We start from the raw sequence: 5,615 nt of genomic DNA, 5'->3' as shown, positions 1-5,615 counted from the left end.
ATTGAACGATAAAGAAAAACCAAAAGAGAGGTTTTCTAGGTGTTATACTAGGCAAATATTGGAATTTCGTTTGAGTTGATATGATATTGCTATCAAGATTCATGGAAAACATATTTACATGCTCAGTTTATTTTAAACCATCCTGAATGATGTGTTGAAGAAATGGTGCTAAATAAGAGACGACAGAAATTGTGAGAAAGAGTCCATGGGTTCAAACCCTCTGTATCTGGTGACATAAAGAAAAGAGGTAAAAATGATCGATTTGATAGTCTTGATGGGTCGGGTAAACCCGAGACCAGTTCTGTAATGGCAAATTTAACAGAAAAATTAAATGGAAACAAAACATTCAGTCAGTTAGACGTATAGTCGAAGAAAGTACTACTCGTATTTTTCCAATGGTAAGCGATTAACAAAAGGCTCTCGTTGCTGTACGAGCGCCAATAAATGTACTCGATATGTGGTCAATTCTCTTAATGACCTGCCTTGATCTAGCCCAGCCTCGTTAGGCGTGAAAGCCAAGTAACAATGGTGTTTACCACCATTTCCCACTCCCTATGATGCTTTGAAGCTCTGGGGGATCATTGAGATAGAATTTATTGAGTCCGACGGGTCTCGCTCAGTCCGCTGTGCTCGCACATACCGAGTCACGGGTCGAAATATCTCGGTGCAACTGAGCAGGTGAGCTGTGAACAATTGGGCATCGCCATTGCCCCACTGACTGGGCTAGTTGGGACCGCAGAGCATGGGATTGCCGTCAAACCATTAGAAAATACCTTCGCCTTTGTTGTCCCGGCCAGAGGGGATTTAACGTGGATCGCCAAATGTTGCTAGGATATCCCGATACCAAATTTAATTGCCTTGTTTGTGACATCTTGACACATGACGATAATACAAATTCTACCACTTCAGCATCATTTTAGGAGGTCTGTTTAGAGTGATGTTCGACACCCATATTCATATGCGTTGTAGAGGTTCACAGTTTAGCGCTCACTTCTTAATCTTATAAATACAAATTACCTAACCTATCTTCTGGTTTTCATATTTTCTACCCAAAACTGAAAGAACAATTGCATTAGAGTCAGCGGATCTATCGCCTGAACAAAATCTTGTGCTTTTATAACGCATTTGTTGATACCTCTACAATACCAAGTATTGTGCAGGTAGGGACAAATGCCACTCTACAAAGGATTTACGTTTGAATCCCGTCTTAGGAAAGAGCTAGATCCACATTGTATGTTGATATAAAAAGAGATCACTCCTGTGTAGGCGAGTATTTTCACATTTTAGTACCTAGGAGTTAAGACTGGGACATTACCGAGAATGAGTTAAACTAGTGCACTTTCAAATTTGGATAATGTCCAAGCGCTCAACGCCGAGGTAAAAACTTTAATTAGAACTCGCCTCAGGTCGGGAATTCTCCGTGGTTTGCTACCTTCATTTCTAGTCAAGAATCAACTTTAAATGCATGTTGGCTATGAGGTGAAATGTGGACACCATTTTTAGAATTCAAAACAATGGAGGGGGAGTTAAGAAAACTGTAATTTCATGTTTTACAATTTAGAAACATTTTTCGCGCAAATCCACTGTACGCAGTTTGCATGATAGATCCATCTGGAGACCAAGCAACAACACATTTAAATGATGCTGACGTGCATAACCAATTGATCAAAGACCTGATTTTAGGGATGATGGCCAAAATATTTTTCAGTTCTGTCCAGAGCGAGATTCGAGAAAACAGACTTATTGTGGTTGATGCCGAAGCTAGTGCTCGATCATTTCATTACAATGAGATCAATGAGCTCTAAAAGATGGAGGAGAGGAGAGCCTGCTTCTTCTTTCTTTGATTGTTGGCCAGTTGAAGCGAATTTAAATTGATGATTCTCGAAATAAAAATGCGTCAAGCTCGTCCTTAGGGGACCCCAAATGCCCCATCCGTTCGCTCGGTTTGATCTCCATTGTCCTCATAGATTCTTTCTTCTTATCAGGGATTCGGTGTTGTTCATGGATCGTGGTTTGGTCCAAAACTGTCTCAAAAGCGTCATTGGCTCAAAGCAAACAGCGAGTCTTGTAGTGTTGTTGAATGACACCAAACTAGCAAAAATGTGTAGGTCCAACTCAACAAAAATAACCAGAACGACAATAGCTACAACAACAGCAGAGTCAATACAGAAACGTGCATTTTCTAACTCTTTCAGTCCATCGTGAGCCTCCCAAGTGGATCGGCCAAAATGAATACCAATATGAAATGAAACCATGACTGCAGCTCAACAGCGAGAGTTTTTCTAAGACAAGAGCCATGCAAAAAACGTAATTGATTAGAAATTTGCATAGGCTTTGAAAGTGTCTGACTGTCTTTCAAATTCTCCCATCATCATGCCCCCCACCCGAATCTTGGTGTGCACACACATTGGTAAGATCCCGTAGGCACGTACACGAAATATGACCAGAGAGCCTGACCTGAATTCTGGCTGGTTCCACGTGTGGGCTTGAAACAATGGAATGCGGCTTGAGCGACGGGTATTGATTACCAAACAAAATCAATTGGGTACACTTTGTCGTTCGGAGAGTTTGACGTGTCAGGGTGAAATATGGCCCGGCATCTATCCCAACCACGTCCCTGGGACTTGATTAAACAAGACTCACTCGTAATTGCTCTAACCACCCCCGAGTGAAGCGAAAGGATACCATTTCCCTGAGGCCAGGCCTGGCCAAGCCATGGTTTGGGTTCCATAAGAGGGCTTTCAACCGGTCGAATCCATGTTTTATTGTTGTAGGTACTGTATGTACAGTGCATAAGTTATTGAAGGAGAAGCTCATAGAGAGAGATTTGAAAAGGAGGAAGCGACGGATCAAATATGAGGATGATTTAACTGATTTTCAGGATTCCGGGGAAGATGAAAAAGACGGATGATGAGTTCAGCAGATTGTTTTCATAGCAAGTTTTCTGGGTGATCCTGAGCACTGATAAGGTAAACAGGCTCGTCTAATGCCCGTTTGAGCAGCCCAATGAGCAAGCACCCATCGCTAGCATCGTCTTCTTCATCTTATTCCTCCAACAACGAGGATCGTCCAAAGATATGATTGTTTCTCTCCATGTCCTGTGATGAGTTTCCCAATGATGGTGTCCATCTGAAACGCATCATCCGGGAAGAACAGCAACAAGAGCAAGAAACACACCTGAGTCGTTAGCTTTAAATTCAGTCCAACCTTGACGGGATGAATTAGCACCAATGATGCGATCAGCATTGGATCGCCACCCACTCCTATCCTCATCTCTCCGTTCGATCCGTCCTCATTTCCGAATGCTCGAAGTGTAGAAATGTAGCCACTGGCCAGCGGTAGCAACCGCCTCCTCAACTGGCTCTGGAGCTTTTTTTGGCTCTGAAATTCAATTCATGGGGTCAAACAAAACGGCAGATGGCCAGTCAGTCGCTCAGGGTCGACGCGATATCGGATTTCTCATTGCTCCGATTCCTTGGGCGATGTAACCGTAACAGTGAAGCCTTTGTAGGGAAACAACTCCAAATTTGTAGTTGATCGTGTCAAGCAAGGAAATTAACAGATTTCAAACTTGGCTTCAGGCCACCACTCACTTGGACAACTTCTATGAGCCATGCCAGTCGTCATCCTCTTGGTCCCCCATTGGACAGTGTCCTTTGGAATCCGAATCAACCCGCCAAGAAGTGGGCAATTGACCTCGGGGGAATGTTATTTTCTCATCTGCTGTGACATGGTCTCCATCACGTCAATCTTTTGGAGCGGAAAAGTTAATCAACACTGGATTACCATCATCTTTCTCGCTCGCTCTCCCTCATTCTGTCTCTTCTGCTACACAACAAGTCTATCGAGTTGGCTAGATGTTATGAAAATCCGCTTCGGCGACTCCAGTGCTGAGAGCGAAAAATCCGCTCACTTCAATGTTGTTTTGACCCTGACAGTTCACCACTCTCATTCATTTTTCACCACTCTCAATAATCCATCGGAAAAGTCACCGAAATATGCCTGTCCTCGACACCGAAGTGCTATTTCCCTATACTCGCCCATTTAGAATGCCACACCTACTCAGTTTTTATTTTCATATGATAAAAATCGTTACCGAACACCACGACTCGGATAACAATAATCCATCCTCTTTCCCAGAACAAGTCTGTGTGGAATCTCATTAACAGCATTGGGAATCATTCGAGCATATTGGCTGGTTGAATGTCGACGAGGATGAAACGATGTTCTGTAAGTGAGATTTCCCACTGAGAATCGAACAATGGATTCATACAGGATTTGACAGGGCCAAGAGATAGATGATGACGAGACGAAGCGAGCACAAGAGATCCGGAGATCCAGCTCCAAGATGAAACTTGCCTTTCCCGACTCGTCAGTCGCCAATCGCCGGTCGAGAAAGGATTGCAGTCGCGGTTCAAGCTCATTATGGCCGTCGATTGTGGTGGCTTTCTGACTTTTGAGGTTTTGGGGCATCTCCCCCTTTTCAAGTGGATTGATTGCTCAGATGAGTCATACGACAACGGTTTATCAAAAAGCCGATCGCTGGATCGCTTGTCAAAGCGGATCAACACTATCAGAAAATTGAACCAACCCCCCCTGGACTTGGTTAGAAGGTAGCATGTTCGTTCATGCTGTTGTAATACTTCATTTAGCGTCCATTAGAGACCAACTTTTGAGGTGATTTCACATCAACTGGCGGGATTTGGCCCGTCCGTTGAACCCCTAAAGAAGAAATTAGGCTGTCATCGGTGCCAAAAGTCGATTTGTCTTGACTTGAATTGAACAACTGTTACACTTCTTTGGCCTGGGGCAAGAAAAAGGTCAATTGACTTCAAACTGTTGGCTAACAGATTGTTCGAAAAAGCGGCTCAACCCAACTCTCAGACGAAAAGTATCACGACCTTCATTGATCTTAGCTCTTTGCGTGGTCTGTAGCCAAAGTTGTCGGAATCAGTTGATGAAATTCAATCTCTCGTTAGTTTGGAATTTGTCGTTATCTCTTTTCGTTTTGCGCGATTTCTTCAACCAATGCCCTAGAGTGCATCACAGAACAATACGAGCGATCCGGGGACTAGAAAAGCGAGATGTTTGATAAGATTCGAATCAATTCTGCCCGGACTCGACCACCAGACCAATTAGCATACTACGTAGAAGGGTGGGTCCTCTCCAGATTCCAAACACCCTCGAGATAAACAGTCAATTTCCTTGGGGCCGTCTTCATTCGAATGCCGAATTCGAGACTCGACAAAAACTGGTGTCTGTCGGGTCGATCCTCATTACCGAGATTAGTTCGCCTCCTGATTTTCGAGTACTGTACGCCTATCTAGGAATCACTCACACTCAAACTACTACATATACTACTTACATGGTAGCACGCACTCCGGATAATTCCAATAAGGACACGCGAGATGAATGGGAATGGATTGGCTCAAATGCGCTTATCGATAGGCCCGAAGTTGGACAAAGTGCGAACTGAATTTAAAAGGCATCACCTTATTTAGAATCCCATCGCGGCCAAATCGAGTTGGGACAAAATGAGAATGAGTGGTAGATGTTTTTTTTGCTCCTGGAGGTTAATGAATTCTTAAATGGCGCCGGAGGAAAGTTCAACTTGC

The sequence above is a fragment of the Tigriopus californicus genome, chromosome 11, assembly GCF_007210705.1.
Source record: "Tigriopus californicus strain San Diego chromosome 11, Tcal_SD_v2.1, whole genome shotgun sequence".
Lineage (NCBI taxonomy): Eukaryota > Metazoa > Arthropoda > Copepoda > Harpacticoida > Harpacticidae > Tigriopus > Tigriopus californicus.
The sequence above is the reverse complement of the archived record's forward strand: the minus strand, read 5'-3'. Positions refer to the sequence as shown.